Source organism: Uloborus diversus, chromosome 5 (assembly GCF_026930045.1).
Source record: "Uloborus diversus isolate 005 chromosome 5, Udiv.v.3.1, whole genome shotgun sequence".
Taxonomy (NCBI): Eukaryota; Metazoa; Arthropoda; class Arachnida; order Araneae; family Uloboridae; genus Uloborus; species Uloborus diversus.
The window spans coordinates 109,138,235-109,156,567 of NC_072735.1; the positions used below are offsets into that span (position 1 = coordinate 109,138,235).

General features: G+C 34.3%; 1 non-coding gene across 1 annotated transcript; it reads right to left on the minus strand.

Annotated features, from left to right (window-relative positions):
• Positions 1 to 4,397: 4,397 nt before the first annotated feature.
• On the minus strand, positions 4,398 to 4,505 carry LOC129223451 (U6 spliceosomal RNA). Its single transcript, XR_008580635.1, has one exon. It is a non-coding gene; the product is annotated as a U6 spliceosomal RNA (small nuclear RNA).
• Positions 4,506 to 18,333: the final 13,828 nt, after the last annotated feature.

Below are 18,333 nucleotides of genomic sequence, written 5' to 3' on the forward strand. Positions count from 1 at the left end.
AGCTGAATTTTGGCAGGATGTTAATACATAAAATATACACTAAAAAGCCACAAAGTCCCGATCCTCCCCCCTCTAGCTCCCCCCCCCCCCGCCCCTTCCGAAATATTGCAATAGCAGTATTATGATTATACGCTTACAGCTCGAAAACTAATGATGATACCGGAGTATTCCTTTTTTTATTTCACTTCTTAAAATATATTATAAACCTGTAGTGCCCAACCTACGTCCCACGGGTCACATCCAGCCCATGAAACTGATCAGAGTGAACCGTTGTTTTGCGAAATGTTACAACTCGAGGACTATGTAGCAAGTGGTTTCTGAAAAACAGGTTGCATTCAAAAAAAAAAAGCATCAAGTTATTATAACTACAATTTTTCTTTTATAAGAGGTCATTTAACAGTTTGTTTGGCTTGGTCTGAAATATTGTTACATTGCATTCTACTACAGTGTCCACACATAGACGTACAATCGAACCAATTTTACGACAGCTACAGTTTGTAACACAATGTTTTACAGTTGCAGGATATTAGTAGGAGAATTTCACTTGGAGCAGAGAGGTAATTGTCATGATCTTAGGAATCAGTCTGTTGTTTGAAATATATTTCCAAACCCATTCTTCTGCTGGAAATTTAAAACCTAACCAAGTTTGAATAAAATCTTGTGAAAAGCAAGTGATTGCAAAACTGTCCCTAAAGTCCACTTTTGATTTATGAAAACTTCCACCGACTTCAGACGTCACTCGTCAACATCTTTTTAAGGTTACCATTAGAGATTTTAGGGTCAACACCAGATTCAAACTTGGTTAGGTTTTAAACTTCCCCCAGAAGAGTGGGGTTGGCATTATACTTCATGCAACAGATTGGTTCCTAAGTTCATGAAGATTACCTCTGCTTCAAGTGAACTTCTCCAATTAGTATCTTGCAATTGAAAAGATTATGTGTTTCAAACAGTATCTGTTGTAAAGCTAGGTTCGATTGCACGTCTATGTGTGGACAATGTAGTGGAATGCACTGTAACAATATTTCAGACCAAACCAACGAAATATTAGAAGATGGCCCCTTATATAAGACTTAAAAATAAAAACCAAAAGTAATATTAAACGTTAATATAAGTCCGCTGCGAGAAAATAATCAGTTCAAATATACTATTCCTGATTTATTTAAAGCTTAAATTGTTAGCCAAGCAGTAACATTATTTTGTAGACTATTGCCGACACAAATGAATTATAAACTTTTGTAACAAATAATTCCATTATGGTAGTAAATACTTTAAGTGAACATCATTACATTGTTGATCCATTTCAAGAAAATGACTATTATCATATTATTATCTATAAATTTTGTTCAAACATTTCTTTCCAAGACGTAATGATAAAAAGCTATTAATTTGTTGACGTTACTTTTTGGTTTTTGTTGCGAGATTTCTGCATGTGATTAAGTTGGTAAAATGGTGAAACTGAGCCATCTACATAAAAAGCATATGTTTCATAATTTGTGTATAACAGTGGTCCCCAACAACGTTTTCAGAAACCAATTTCTAAATATTTGGCTAACAATTGTAACATTATCCTTAATCGTGCTCTTCGAGTTGTAACATTTCACAAAACAACGGGCAACACGGATCGCGGGCCGAATACGGCACCTGGGCCTTAGGTTGGGCACCAGTGGTTTATAATATTGCTAGGAGTGAAATAAAAAAAGGAACACCCCGGTAACATCATAAATTTTCAAGCTGTACGCGTATAATCATAGTACTGAACTGATCAGTGTGCAATGTTTCGGAAGGAGGGGGGGGGGGAGCAGCAAGAGGGGTTGGGGTCGGGACTGTCTAGGTTTTAGTGTACACTTTATGTATTAACATCGTGCAAAAATTCAGCTTTCTCTTAATTAGCTGCGAAAAGAAAAGCGAATAACCATAGTACTGCTCTTGATGGTCTAAGTCTTTTGGAGAGGGAGGGGAGGGGGAGAAGCAAGAGAGGTAGGGGTGCTATGTTTCGGAAGGAGGGGGGGGGAGCAGCAAGAGGGGTTGGAGTTGGGACTGTCTAGGTTTTAGTGTACACTTTATGTACTAATATCGTGCAAAAATTCAGCTTTCTCTTAATTAGCTGCGAAAAGAAAAGCGAATAATCATAGTACTGCTCTTGATGGTCTAAGTGTTTTGGAGAGGGAGGGGAGGGGGAGAAGCAAGAGGGGTAGGGGTCAGAATTTTGTGTGTGTTTTTTTAGTGTTTTTGTTATTTACCAACGTCCTGCGAAAATTCAGCATTCCCCTAATTAGTTGCGACACGAAAAACGTATAATCATAGTACTGCTGTTGCAATGTTTTGGAGGGGGTGGAGGGAAAGCAAGAGGGGTGGGGATCGGGACTTTGTGGCTTTTTAGTGTGTACCTTATGTACAAACATCCTGCCAAAATTCAGCTTTCCCCTAATTAGTTGCGACACGAAAAACGTATAATCATAGTACTGCTCTTGCAATGTTTCGGAGGGGGGTGGGGGAGAAAGCAAGAGGGGTGAGGGTCGGGACTTTGTATTTTTTTAGTGTATACTTTATTTGCTAACATCCTGCAAAAATTCAGCTTTCCCTAAATTAGTTGCGACAAAGCCTATTTTTTTACCTTCATTGACTGGGCTATAAGGCGCGGGTCTTCGCTGACGTTCACCTCCGGGAATCATTGGGCGTGCGTTCTAATCCCGTCTACACCAAAATTAAATTTATAATCTTGCAACTCAATTTTCGCCCAATTTTTGTGATCGGATTCTTTTAAAATTTGGAATGCAACCTCAAACCCGATGACAATACAAATACAAATACAAATACAAAAGTGACGACCAGCAACAGGCTCTGGGCCCAGCTAGACTGGTCCTAGTCAATTTACAATCCCCAGTGAAGATCAATGGCCCTCTTAAAACTATCTACTCGCTTGCTCATTACCACCTCTTCCGGTAAACTGTTCCAAGGTTCCACTACCCTGCTATAATAATAATTTTTCCTAATATCCATGTTAGCCTGAGATTTAAATAGCTTAAAACAATGATCCCTTGCCCAGTTTTCAGTGCTAAATTTCAGCCCCGTAACATCTTTTATTTTAATAAATTTAAACAACTGAATCATGTCCCATCGGTCTCTTCTTTACTCAAGACTGTACATTTTTAGCCTTCTAAGCCTGGAATCATAGTCTAAGTGAGAAAGTCCATTTATTAGCCTTGTAGCTTGCCTTTGAACCCTTTCCAATACATTAATGTCTTTCTTAAGATAAGGAGACCAAAACTGAACAGCATACTCCACATGAGGTCTTACCAAACTTCTGTATAAGGGCAGAAGAACTTCTTTAGATTTGTTTAAAATAGATCTATTGATAAACCCAAGCATCTTATTGGCCTTGTTACTAGCAATGCTGCACTGTTGGCTAAACTTTAAATCCTGACTTATTAAGACCCCCAGATCAGTAACTTTGTCTGCCTGACTAATGACTGAACCTTACAAATAATAACTTGTACACTTATTTCCATGCCCTGAATGTAGCACTTGACATTTCCCAACATTAACAGCCATACCCCATTTATCAGCCCACTCCGTAATATGATCTAGATCCTTTTGCAGCTGTTTTGCTTGTTCTTCATTATCTACAGTCCCCATAACTTTGACATCATCAGCAAAACAATTCATGTTCCCAGAAATATTTTTCATAAAAATATTTCTGGAGTGAATATCATTCATAAAAATAATGAACAAAACAGGGCCCTAACACTGAACCTTGAGGAACCCCGCTTAAAACCTCACTCCAATTAGAATAATTTCCCCTTACAACTAACTACCCTTTGTTTCCTTCCGGTCAGCCAGTTTTTTACCCAAATGAAAGTTTTCCCTCCTATTCCTATATCAGCTAATTTGCTGAGTAGAGCAACATGCGGTACCTTATCGAAAGCTTTTTGAAAATCAATGTAAACAACATCTACAGGCTTCTTATTGTCCAAAGCCATGGTCATTTTGTCATAGAAATGTAATAAATTAGTTGCACAAGATTTGCCTTTCCTGAAACCGTACTGAAAACTAGTCAATAGATTATTAGTCTCTAGAAAATTTACTATCTTAATTTTTATCAATGTTTCAAAAATTTTGCAAACCACCGAAGTTAGACTCACAGGTCTATAATTTCCCGCACTCCCTTTAGACCCTTTCTTGAAGAGCGGTGTCATGTTAGCCAGCTTCCAGTCCTCTGGCACTGTCCCCGAGTTATAAGAAGCATTGAAAATATTTACGATTACATCTGCTAATTTCTCCGCACATTCAACTAAAATTTTTGGATAAATATTATCAGGTCCCGGAGCCTTAGTTTCTTTAATTGTTTTCAAATGAAGTAAAACGTCATCCCTGGAAAATACAAAGTCCTCAAGCTAAAAAATGCGGAACGCTTCACGATTTTGCGTGTCATCCTTGCGCAGGGGCCATGCTAATCTTCTTTGTATCGTTCCAATTTTAGTATAATGTACTGCCGAAGCGAGTACGGCAATAGTACAATGCACTATTCTGTAATCAAATTAACTTATTAACTATAAGTTATTAGTTTATTCTAATTAAAACACTTTTATTAGCTTAATTTTTATTTGTATGTTTGTGGGTCTAACTGCCCCTTGGATAAATAGCCAATGGCTTATTAGAATTACGTACTCATAACGTAGAAATCAAAGCTGCGAAGTGTAACAATGTTTGCACATGAATTTTACCTTAAAGCGTTCAAAATGTCTGACACAAATAATGCAATAGAATACTAAGATACATTCCATAATAGTAAAATAATAGTTTAAAAACTTTTAAAAAAAACACGCTTTTTTAGCAAAATGAACTAAAAAGTAAAAAATAAAATAATAGTTTGAAAAACTAAAAAACACGCTTTAGTAGCCAAATGAACTAAAAATTAAAAATAATCTTTGGATGACAAGTATATAAAGCAATTGACCAAACACTTAATTTTACTGTAATAGAAAACGAGCTGATGTGCGCATCCCATGACTTCCTTTTACACCAATTTAATGTTATTTCCCTATTATTGCAATTTTTCATGTGATTCTCTCTCTAACTCTCAAATAAATATCACCAACAATGGCCATATTGAAACCAGATTTAAAAAAAAAAAGAAATTCAAAAAAGAAAAAACCGCCAACTTTGTCGCAGAGTTGGCGACAAAACTTGGCGACCAAAAGACTGGCAATATATTGCCAAGTGTCCGACGAATTATAACACCACTTGAGTTTGCATTGAAATTAACAATGAATTCCCCCAAAAAGGTGCAAAAGACCCCTTTAGAAACACCCGACTGCAACCAAAAAAGGAGGTGCACAACTAGATCCCACTCGGAGTTTACGTAACCAATTTCATTTTTCTAGGACATACCATTCTTGAATTATGCAACATACTGTTACAAATTCTGTAAATAGTAATTATTGTAGTAACGTAACCTGTAAATAGTTTCCCGTAATGAATATACAGCCCCTGTACATTCGGCTGAAGTATACGAGCCCCCTATTTTTTTTTCATTGATAAAATTTGTGAATGAAATCAGATAACGGTCTACGAATTTCGAGAAAGATTTCGAATGTTGTGGAAACTTTTCGATGTTTATAAAAGCGTCCCGCGTGATAAAAAGTTGAGTTTCGATTGAGTATTTGTGCTGTGAGTGTATTAGCTCTGTTTATTGCGATGCATTCGCTGTGTTGTTTTTCGTATTTGGAAGTAAATACGTGTGTAACCATTGAGTTTACGGTTTGTGTGATATTTGCTTAATTGCTGATGATTAATTTAGCAGTTGTTGACGATCTTCCCTGTACATAGTGTAAATAAATTTCCTGTATTCTTAATCAATAACTGTGTCTTCCTTTCAAGAAAGTTGGAAGTCTAACCGGATCCGTTACAATACATACGCACATACACACGTACATACAGACGTCACGAGAAAACTCGTTGTAATTAACTCGGGAAACTTCAAAATGGATATTTCGGGTGTCTATACGTTCTTAGGTGCATATGTACGTGTGATCGAGTCGAAAGAAAAACTCAACGTTCATTTGGGGGTGAGCAAAATGGAAACTAAGACCGATTTTTGAGTGAAAATTTTTTCGCGAATACAATACTTCCTTTTTTGTAAAAGGAAGTAAAAAGCGTGGGGGGCTTCTTATCAGTTGTCTTAAATTTCTTCCACTTGTTATCCATGCAAAAATGTAAATAGGCAGCCCCCCACGCTTTTTACTTCCTTTTACAAAAAGGAAGTATTGTATTCGCGAAAAAAAATTTCCTCAATAATCGGCCTTAATTTTCATTTTGCTCGCCCCCGAATGAATATTGATTCTTTTTTTTCAACCCGACCACACGTGGATACATGCCTAAGAACGTACAGACACCTGAAGGATCCATTTTGACGAACCCCGAGTTAATTACAACGAGTTTTCTCGTGACGTCTGTATGTACATGTGTATGTGTGTATGTATCTCGCATAACTCAAGAACGTTATGTCCCAGAAAGTTGAAATTTAGTACATAGACTCCAAGTGGGGTTTAGTTGTGCACCTTCTGTTTTGGTTGCATTCGGATGTTCCAAAGGGGGCCTTTTACATTTTTTGGGGGTAAAATCATTGTTAATTTCGATGTAAACTCAAGCGGTGCTATAATTTGATCAACACTTGGCAATATATCGCCAAGCTTTTGGTCACCAAGTTTTGTTGCCAACTTGGCGACGAATTTGGCGGTTTTGTTTTAAGTTTTGGTTTTAATTTGGCTATATTTAGAGAGTTAATCATTGAATCACATTAAAACTGACAATATTGGGAAAATTTATCTGTATAAAACGTTTTCTTTGCTTCGGTTCGCAACAGACTTGGAATGAAAGTATTTAAAGTGTTTTTTTTGCTCACTCCGAGGCACTATTATCTTTAACTTGGAGTAAAAGGAAGTCATGTGATGCACACCAGCTCGTTTTTATTTCAGTAAAATGAAGTGTTTGGTCAATTACTGTATATACTTGTCATCCAAAGATTATTTTAAACTTTTACTACAAATGAACTTAGTTCATTTTGCTACTAAAGCGTGTTTGTTTTTTAAACTATTGCTTCATTTTATGTACATCTTACGATTTTTGAGAAGAGAACGTAAACTCCTAATTTTACCGCAAAGTGGCACTGTAAACCGTTTCATTATACAGCGCGCGTCACAACTTGACTGAACAAGGCCACACTTTTATGGCTATAGCTCTTGCCGTTCAGAAATGATTGGAATGACAAGTGTAATGGGCACACTGTATTTTAAAAGGCAAGAAAAAATTGAATCAAAATCATACAGCAGTTGAAGTAAATAAATAGGACGACATGCTAAACAAGTTCAAAATAAGTCCTAACCCAATCGCATTTGCCAAAATAATTTCGTTTCAACCCACTTTTACAAACTTATAAAACTAAGCAACCGAAGTAATGTCGAATACGATTTCCACTATTCCATTGTTAGACAAACAATGATAAAGATAAGCAGTTACAAAATGCCTAAATAAAACAGGTATCTTACCATTAACCACTTTTTACATGTGCAATGCCCGTAAGTAGCTATAATGTGCGTGTATGTTCGCGGGGGAGTACTAACAAAACTCAGCGAAACAAAACAAAAAAAAAAAAATAAATAAATAAATAAAAACGTGTCCTGCGGTAAAAAATTAATACACTAGCTCGAAATCATTCGAAAGAATAAACTTCATTTTCAGAGAAAAAAACATTTTTTTAAAATTTAAATTACTATTTGGAATAAAAACTTTACAGTAGTTATGATACAAGTCGAATCTCGACATACGCGCGGGATGCGTTCCAAGACCCCTCAAGTAAGTCGAAATTTCGCGTTGTAGAAAAGGGTATGTTTACAAATTTTTATAAACATATCCAATTATTTTATACACTTGTAAACACTGCCTCAAACTATTTTAAACGATTACTTAAGTATACATTACCATTTCTTACATAAAGAACTGAATTTTAACTGCATTTTTTTAAGGTGTTTTATTCAACATAAAATACTGTTACAAAGCACAAAATAAATGATTAATGGAAAAGAGCAAGGGCGCCCATATGGAGGGGGGCAAGTGGGAACTCAAGCCCCCCTTTTAATTTGAACTTCCTTGCTTTCACTACTTTTTTCTTTGTAAAAATGTAAAAACATTTTTTCTCCAGCAATTAATGAATAAGTTATTAAAAATGTCAAATTTTAATAACTCTAATCTGTACTGAAATCGGTTTCTATGGGGAAAATATCCTGCTAAACCATGGGGAAAATATATGAGCACCCCCCCCCCCTTAAAATTTTGCATACGGGCGCCGGTGCCCTTGGTAAAAAGACACATAAAATGAACCAGTAAGGTATGTACAGTATGTAGTAATAACAAAATAATGCATTGTCATAGTACTATACAGTAGGTCCAGCAATAATATTTATAATTTAAAAAAATTAAGATAATTATGATTTATGTTGGTTGATCAAACAATTATTTTAATATATTTTTTTATAGAGATGCTTCGCTAGTTCTTTTATAACGCACAGTGCCGGATCAAGGAATTTTCCGAGGTGGGACAAAGCTTCGAATTGCCGCCGCCCCCCCCCCCCCCCAACACACATATCTATTCTACTTTAAAATTTCTATCATATTGCATTTTCATATTTTTAATGAACTGTATAGTGCGATTTAGTTTGATTAAAAATTCTTGCTATACTAAATATGTTATGAACAATTTTTTTGTTAAAACGGTGCACAGTGTGGCATAGTAAGAAAAAATCCACCGAACTCGCGGCTTTTGAGTTAGGATCTTCTATTACAGCTCAAAATGCGGGAAAATTCTTCAACTGTTTCGTAGTGGTGCTACAATTTGGAATTTCTTAACCCTCTAAGCCCCGCAGAGCTCAAAATGGACCCAAGTCGCTATTTTGAAAACTAGAGAGCTGATGTGTGCAGCACATGACTTCCTTTTACCCCAATTTAATGTCATTTCCCCATTACTGGCAATTTTAATGTGATTCAATAGTTTACTCTCTAAATATCACCAACAGTGGCCAAATTGAAATCAAATTTATAATTTAAAAAAATCTCCAAATTTGCCGCCAAAATGGTGACAAAACTTGGCGACCAAAAGACTGGCGACATATCGCCAAGTGTCCGTCAAATTATAACACCACTTGAGTTTACATCGAAATTAACAATGATTTCCCCTCAAAAAGGGGCAAAAGACCCCTTTAGAAACTCCCGAATGCAACCAAAAGGGGAGGTGCACAACTAGACCCCACTAGGATTCTACGTAGCAAATTTCAACTTTCTAGGACATACCGTTCTTGAGGTATGCGACATGCATACGCACATACAGACGTCACGAGAAAACGAGAAAAGTTGGGAATCGTCAAAAAGGATATTTCGCGTGTCTATACGTTCTTAGGCATTTATCCACGTGTGGTCGAGTCGAAAAAAAAAACTCCTCATTTATTCAGGGGTGAATAAAATGGAAATTAAAGCCGATTTTTAAAGTGAAAATTTTTTCGCGAATACAATACTTCCTTTTTTGTAAAAGGAAGTAAAAAGTATGACCATATTTTTTTCCGGATATGTGGCCCAATGCTTAGTACAAACCGAGGAAATGGATGATAAAACACAACTTTTGATTGCTGCTAGGTGTTTAGAAATGCTTTTTTCCACCGTATAAGTCATTAAAAACATGATTTTTTCGGTTTTTTCCGTTGAAAAAATGGGTTTCAACGGTCTTCACACATTTTCCGTGCAAGAACAAATATATTTTAAATCTAAACTACAACTTTTCTTTCATATTCCAAAGTTCAAAATGAAAAAAAAAAAAAAAACTCCCTAAAACACCGAAAAACCGCTCAAGTCCGAATTTCAGTTCGAGATCCTACCATTGTCCACGGGAATACATCTGTGCAATATCGGCAAACAGTTTATTTTATATATATATATATATATATATATATATATATATATATATACATATCTTCTATCTATCTTCTATACATATAATAAAATAAGATGTTTGTGTGTGTGTGTGTGGCGTGCATCCCGGGAAAACGGTAAGGTCTAGAAAGATGAAATTTGGTATACAGGTGTAGTTTTTGCTGAAGTTGTGCACCTCGGGCTTCGATTTTTGATATTTTAATTAGAAAAAACGTTATTTAATGTTTTATGTGATTTTTAGCACTTTTTAGTACTTTTAACCTCACAGACCCCGAACCAATCGCGCCAGACAAATATTTTTGGTACTATAGTGTCGGAAATTTAATTTTAAATATGATGAACAAAAAAATTTTGAAGATAGAGCAATTTTTGTATTTTTTATGAATTTTTAAAAAAACCTTTAATTTGCATGTTTTCCTGGGTTTTATTTTTTTCTAATATCATCCTGCGAGAAGTATCAAAGCCTCATTTCTGAAATTTAAGTTGGTAATAGTAAAAACATTTCGCCCTCTTCAGAAGAAAAAAGTTCTTAAAAATACGCAATAGTTTTTTTTTTTAACAATTTTTTTAATTCTGAACACATCATGTCCTTTCACGCATCAGTCGAAAAAAGCGTTCTTCAATCTTTTATGCCTGTGACGTCACTACTTGGGTTTTGATTCGATATTTACGATGGAATCTTAATCGCAAGCAATGTTAATCTTTTTTTTTTTTACTGTATAGCTTACTTCTACATTTTCTGTTTTTCGGCAGCGCTTGCTTTTTTTTCTTCCCCTTTTTTTTTTTTTTGTTTTATTTAGGGATTGCATTTATTTCTTTTTCCATCCTCCCCCCCCCAAGCTGGACCTTTCGCTGTATCTATATTACGTTACATTTCATAGTTGTGCGCATTAATTCAATAAAAACAGCGAGATTTTTTTTTATCTTTGTCAAACGCTACTTTTTGCACACTACGGGGAATTTGAGCTTTTTTTTTTTTTTTTTTTTTGCTCTACTTAAATAAAAAAAGCGGTTTTTTGAGTGTTCTTTGTTTTTATTAGGAAATGGGCGAGGAGGTCAAAATAAATAGAGATGGATAAGAAAATGTAGAGATAGATTGTAAAGGTAGATAGCCGCCGAAGGCGTCAATCTTGGCGTAAAAATGTGAATGGCACAAAAAGAAAGATAGAGATGGATTGATTAATACTGCTGCCAAATTTATTTAAACAACCGCCGAAGGCGGCAAACTTGAAGGAAAAAGGTAAATGACAAGTTAGCCAAACAGCCGCCGTAGGTGGCTGCTTGCACATTGGGTGTCAATGCCCCCCTCCCTGCCCCACATACACACTCACTTTGAAAAAACAATGCTTTCACATAAAAGTGGAAGTGCTTTTTGTTATTTTTCGACAAAATTTGCATGAAGAGTACGTCGTTTGTGTCTCCCCTCCCCCTCCTTTAAAAATATTCAAAACGACGAAACTGGAGACAGATCTAGAAAATATTTTATTCAAATTATTAATGATATAGATAGATATAGATTGATTGACACCGCCACGAAATTTATTTAAGCAGCCGCCGAAGGCGGCACCCCTGGCGTAAAAAGGCGAATGGCGTAAAAAGGCGGATCAGCTGGTCGCCGCAGGCGGCTAGTAATAAAATAAGATGTTTGTGTGTGTGTGTGTGGCGCGCTTCCCGGGAAAACGGTAAGGCCTAGAAAGATGAAATTTGGTATACAGGTACAGTTTCTGCCGAAGATGTGCACCTCGGGCTTCGATTTTTGATATTTTAAATAGAAAAAAAGTTATTTAATGTTTTATGTGTTTTTTTGCACTTTTTAGAATTTTTTACCTCTCAGACCCCGAACCAATCGCACCACACAAATATTTTTTGTACTGTAGTGCTGAAAATTTAATTTTAAATACAATGAATGAAAAAATTTTGAAGATAGAGCAATTTTTGTATTTTTTATGAATTTTTGAAAAAATCTTCAATTTGCATTTTTTTCTGGGTTTTAAATTTTTCTAATATCATCCTGCGAGAAGTATCAAAGCCTCATTTCTGAAATTTAAGTTGGTAATAGTAAAAACATTTCGCCCTCTTCAGAAGAAAAAAGTTCTTAAAAATACGCAATAGTTTTTTTTTTTTAAACAATTTTTTTAATGCTGAACACATCATGTCCTTTCACGCATCAGTCGAAAAAAGCGTTCTTCAATCTTTTATGCCTGTGACATCACTACTTGGATTTCGATTCGATATTTACGATGGAATCTTAATCGCAAGCAATGTTGATCTTTTTTTTTTACTATATAGCTTACTTCTACATTTTCTGACGTGATGACCACGTGTTTTTTCGGCAGCGCTTGCTTTTTTTCTTTCCTTTTTTTTGTTTTATTTAGGGATTGCATTTATTTCTTTTTCCATCCCCCCCCCCCAAGCTGGACCTTTCGCTGTATCTATATTACGTTACATTTCATAGTTGTGCGCATTAATTCAATAAAAACAGCGAGATTTTTTTTATCTTTGTCAAACGCTACTTTTTGCACACTACGGGGAATTTGAGCTTTTTTTTTTTTTTTTTTGCTCTACTTAAATAAAAAAAAGCGGTTTTTTGAGTATTCTTTGCTTTTATTAGGAGATGGGTGAGGAGGTCAAAATAAATAGAGACGGATAAGAAAATGTAGAGATAGATTGTAAAGGTAGATAGCCGCCGAAGGCGGCAATCTTGGCGTAAAAATAAGAATGGCACAAAAAAAAGATAGAGATGGATTGATTAATACTGCTGCCAAATTTATTTAAACAACCGCCGAAGGCGGCAAACTTGAAGTAAAAATGTAAATGACAAGTTAGCCAAACAGCCGTAGGTGACTGCTTGCACATTGGATGTCAATGCCCCCCTCCCTGCCCCACATACACACTGACTTTGAAAAAACAATGCTTTCACATAAAAGTGGAAGTGCTTTTTGTTATTTTTCGACAAAATTTGCATGAAGAGTACGTCGTTTGTGTCTCCCCTCCCCCTCCTTTAAAAAATATTCCAAACGACGAAACTGGAGACAGATCTAGAAAATATTTTTTTCAAATTATTAATGATGTAGATAGATATAGATTGATTGACACCGCCACGAAATTTATTTAAGCAGCCGCCGAAGGCGGCAACATTGGCGTAAAAAAACGAATGATAATACTGATTTATAAAGAAAAACATTGATTAATGTCGTCGCTAAATTGTTTAAGCAGTCGCCGAAGCCGGTACCCCTGGCGTAAAAAGGCGAATGGCGTTAAAAGGCGGACCAGCTGGTCGCCGCAGGCGGCTAGTATATATATATATATATATATATATATATATATATACAGTGGCTCCCAAAAGTCTTCGTACATCTACGACTTTCAACGAAATAGGCCCCAAATCATTCTTTACAATTAATATTTCGGAATAGGTATTTAATTATCAGATCTATGATCAATTTTTAACAAAACTGCATGAAAAGTTTTTAAAAAATATTAAAACTTAATTTTTTTAAAATCAAAAACCGAAAAGTGCCGGAAATTTTATCTCACAAAAGTCTTCGTACACTTTATAAAATGTCTATATATTATTGAATAATCTAACTTTTGATTAAGTTATTAATTAGTAGAATATCATACAGTATTCATAACACCTTTTAAATGTCTTGGAATAGATTTCATTCTTTTTCTTTTTTTTAGCGTAATTTCTGAGTAAGTGTACTACCACACTTCGAGTATTACTATTTCTAGCTCTATTTTCGTTTTAAAGCCCTATTTTCGTAATCTAGCCTCCAGATATCACTAAATACGTTACATTAAGTTACAATCTGAAGATTGAGGGGGTATTTTCTAAACTTTAGGACAATTTTCGAAGCACTAGACGCAAACGTTGAAAACCGTGTGCTTCTTATCGTTATCTTGATAAAAAACAAAGTTGTTTCCAATAACCAAATTTTTGGCTAAGAGTTCAAAATTGGTTTTTAAAATATTTAAAGGAACAGCATGATTCATTATTTCATCAAAAAATTACAAACTACCAAGTCCTGATGCTGATATGCACCCTCACACTAAAACACCTTCACCATCCTAATTAACTGATCCAACTAAGTTCTTAAGATTAAGTTCCTTATTTTTTCTTCTACTTACAGTTATACAACAATTTAACCAAAAATGTTGAATTAATTTTTATCTGTAAGTAAGACATGATTCTAAACTGTTTTTAGCTTATTTATCATTGATTTTGGGACGAAAAGCGTAAGCTTTCTGTTTTTCGCACGACCAAGAAAATTTCTGCGGGAAGAGGTCCCATTTAATCCAGCTAATCAAAGAACTTGGCGAACAATTTTAGGTGAAAATTAAATGTAAAATGTTTCAATTAACTCTGCAGAAACTTTTACAGTACTCAAATGTGTATTTTTCATAAATTTTTTAACTTTAAATCTCCGATCACGTTTTGTCAACTTCGCCGGTTGACCTTTTCTTACCTTGCTTTCGGTCCGATTCCTTTCTTTAAAGCATTTTATCAAGCACTTTACTATACAAACAATTAAATTAACTAATTTAGAGACATTTCAAACCAATTTACCACTACTGTGGGAAAAAAAATTAAAATTTTGAATGGCGTTTGCGGTTTTTTACGAATACCAGCCATTTTACAGTAATAAGCAATATATTAAGGAATAAATAAACAAAAAATTAAAGCCAAATGACTTATAAGGGTCAACACAATGCAAAAATATTAATAAAACGGCATATGATAATTTTAATCATGAATTTATTCGAAAATATTTGCGTGTACGATGACTTTTGTGGCGTGTTATTTCTCTGTCTCTTCGTTTTCTGACCCATTTCAAAAAGAAGATCCGTCAATATTTTGAAAAAAAAAAAACAATGTGTTATATTTAGAATGACATAGGAATGATGTGAAAAAATATTGGACTTTATATTCGAATTCAGTTTTGAGTTATTTTGGTTTTACTAAAAAATTTCAAAGTGTACGAACACTTTTGGGAGTCACTGTATATATATATATATATATATATATATATATATATATATATATATATATATATATATATATGTAATATGAAAAATCCTTTGCTAGGCCTTTTCCATATTAAGTTTGGTTCACTTATATGTCAGCGCGTATGAGTCACAGACATTATTTATTACACACTTAAATGCTTCTCACACCATATATGGCTATGTTGTGGGCTCAGATGAGATTCCCCTTAAAGTACCTACCAGACACTTTTTTTCCCTCCAGACTTAAGCCAGCCTCTGTCTGCGGTGCAAAGCCCAATAATATTTCGTTATTGCAATCTGCTCCTCCTATATAGATCACGTGCGATCACATGATCGAGGGATAATTATCTGTAACCTTTTAATGATATTCCCTATATAAAAATCGTGGCACAACTAAACAAGTTGGTTAGTTAAGAGAAGTTCCTGCTGTCATATTCCATGTAAAAATAAAGATGTGATTAGTGAATGTAGCTCTGTCCTCTTCCTACGTGGTAGATTATCACGCCACAACACTGCAACTTGCGAAAACAAGATTCGTAATAAGAACCGAGCGGCGGTCCTTACATATATATATATATATATATATATATATATATATATATATATATATATATATATATATATATATATATATATATATATATATATATATATATATATATATATATATATATATATATATATATATATATATATATATATATAGGGGTGAAAAATAATATATTCTACACTCACCAGCGCATAGTTGCGGCTAAAGCATTAAATGTATTTTAAATATTTGGTGTTATGCATGTGTTCCATGTCCCGGAGGGCACGAAATAAGTGCAAAGTAGTAACAACATAACGAAATAACAACAAATTGAAAAAAATTGATCAAGGTATGCAAGAACTTGAAAAAGTAGAAATGCAAAACCGACAAATTTAACTACAACTACTTACATTTAAACTGTAAAAGAATTAACTGGGTGGGCACTGCTTCTTCGACGGAGAGCGGGAGCAGTCTGCCCCAAATGAAATTCGACTGCCTCCCCCCAAATGAAATTCGATTTTTTAAGTTGCACACCCTCTTGTATTTTTCATTTTATGTCAAAAGAATTGTAAAAAAAAGTTTTCATATGATTTGAACAAGGGCAACCCGCGCCGACTTGCGTATGAAAATTTTTACCAGCAGTTGATGCGTATTAGACCAAGTTTTTTTTTCTTTTAGAAACTCACTTAAAATTTAACATTAATAAAATGTTTTCTCATAGCCCCACAACGCAAACACATTATTCCAAATTTTTAAAATTATTAAGTATGGATAACATTAATAAAATGTTTTCTCATAGCCCCACAACGCAAAAACATTATTCCAAATTTTTAAAATTATTAAGTACGGAGGCCAAAAATTTGAAAATTTCTACGGGAAATTGACTTTTTCTATTTATCTTTTTTAAAAAATACATATAAATTTAAACAAAATAACAAGTTCAAAAATTATTAGCGAACACATTTTCAAATAAACTGCTGCAGATAAATAATAAAAAAGGATGCAAATTAAAAAGGAAATATATTAACTTAAACTTGTAAAAATCCATATTTTTGAGGTGGTGTGATGTGGGGACTTAAATATTGTATGAGAGCAAAAGCTTGTATTTAACGTTAATTACCAAGCTTATTGCTTATATATTTTTCAGCTTGATAATTTCTTAAAATTTACCTTTCATTTTTTAAAAATACAATATAGAAAAAAAATCATTTTTTTTAAAGAAAATTATAAATTTTAGGCTTAGTGCTGCATACTCAAATATTTTCAATTTGGATAAATTTTTTGGTGGTACATGTAGGGATATACGGGCAACGTTTTATCAACATGAAATTTCGAGTTTATAAAGAAAGTTTTTTTTTTTTTTTTTTTTTTTTCAATCGGAATAGCACACAAGTCCTGGCTTACACTTCTAGACGCAAGTCGGCACGGGTTGCCTTTGCTCATGTTGCATGAAACTTTTTTGTACAATTGTTTTGACATTAAAAAAAAAATAATAATAAAATAAAAAAATGTAAGAAGGTGTGCAACTTGAAAAATCGACTTTCATTTTTTTTTTGGGGGGGGGGGGACGGGGACAACCTACTGAGTATTCATTAAAATATTTTGAATCTCTCTTTGTATTTAACTATTTTTTTTCCTATTTCAAACATATTTCGGCGACCCATGAATTTTTAGCCACTTGATTTTCAGAAAAATAATTTTCATTTAAAAAAAAAGTCACATGTGAATATGTCGGTTGCTTCTATGAAGCTATTTATTTATCTATTTTCTTTTAACTGAAGGAACATAAACCTTAGGTTTGTAAAATCAGGGCTGCAGCCCCCTACTTTCATTAAATAAACCCCTATTTTGAATTTGGGCTATCCAAATCAATACTTTTCAAACTTAAACAACCGAAGTCAGGAAAGCCTGCCCGCAATTCCCAATTTTTCCAGGGAGATTTCGCATGAAAAAAAATCATTTTCACTTTCTGTGCGTGGTTTCAGCTAGAAGGACGCGGAGGCGTCTTTTTATCGTGAGGTAATTAACTAACTTGGTTTTTTAAGGAGCTGGTTAATCCAGATGTCATGATAAGTATCTACAAAACTATAACTTAATGCACAAAAGCAAAAAAAAAAAAAAAAATCCCGTGTCGCGAGTTTCATTGTTAATGACGTCAGCGTTACTCGATCACTCGCTATTATATATACAACAAACTTCCGATTATCGGCGTCGGATTATCCGCGGGTGTTTTCCCAATTTTTTTTATTAATTTTTTTAACGGTCATTAAATATTTTTGAAACTTATGATTGTGTTACTGTTCGTTTTTAGCTTTATATGCGTATATTTTTTTACATTCAATGTTAGTAGATGCAATGTAGCTATGTTTTCAGCTATAACTTTAGTGTATGTGTGATTTTTATTCATATTTTTTTAGTTATTGTATACAGTAGTATTGTTTTTTACCCATTGTTCGGATTATCCGCGGTTTTCGCTTATCCGCGTTTACCGTGCCACCCAGTTCCGCGGATAATCGGGAGTTTACTGTAAATGAGGACTTGTGTGACTCATTAATAAAAATTTAAATGTCAACGACCCGTCTCTTATAGACTTACATTTAAATTAAGTTTTTAAGTAGTCGTTTTCGAAACGACGCCGCTTTTACGTCAACCTCTGAACAGTTGAAAGAAAATGTCATGGCGTAGATAGAAGATCATTTTCAAAATATTGCTTTTCGACTGAGATCAAAATGAGCCCTCTAATAAAACCTGCTACAAGTGGTTGGCACTGGGTATAAATTGATGCCAGAATGCCATTTTCCGACACTGATACTGCT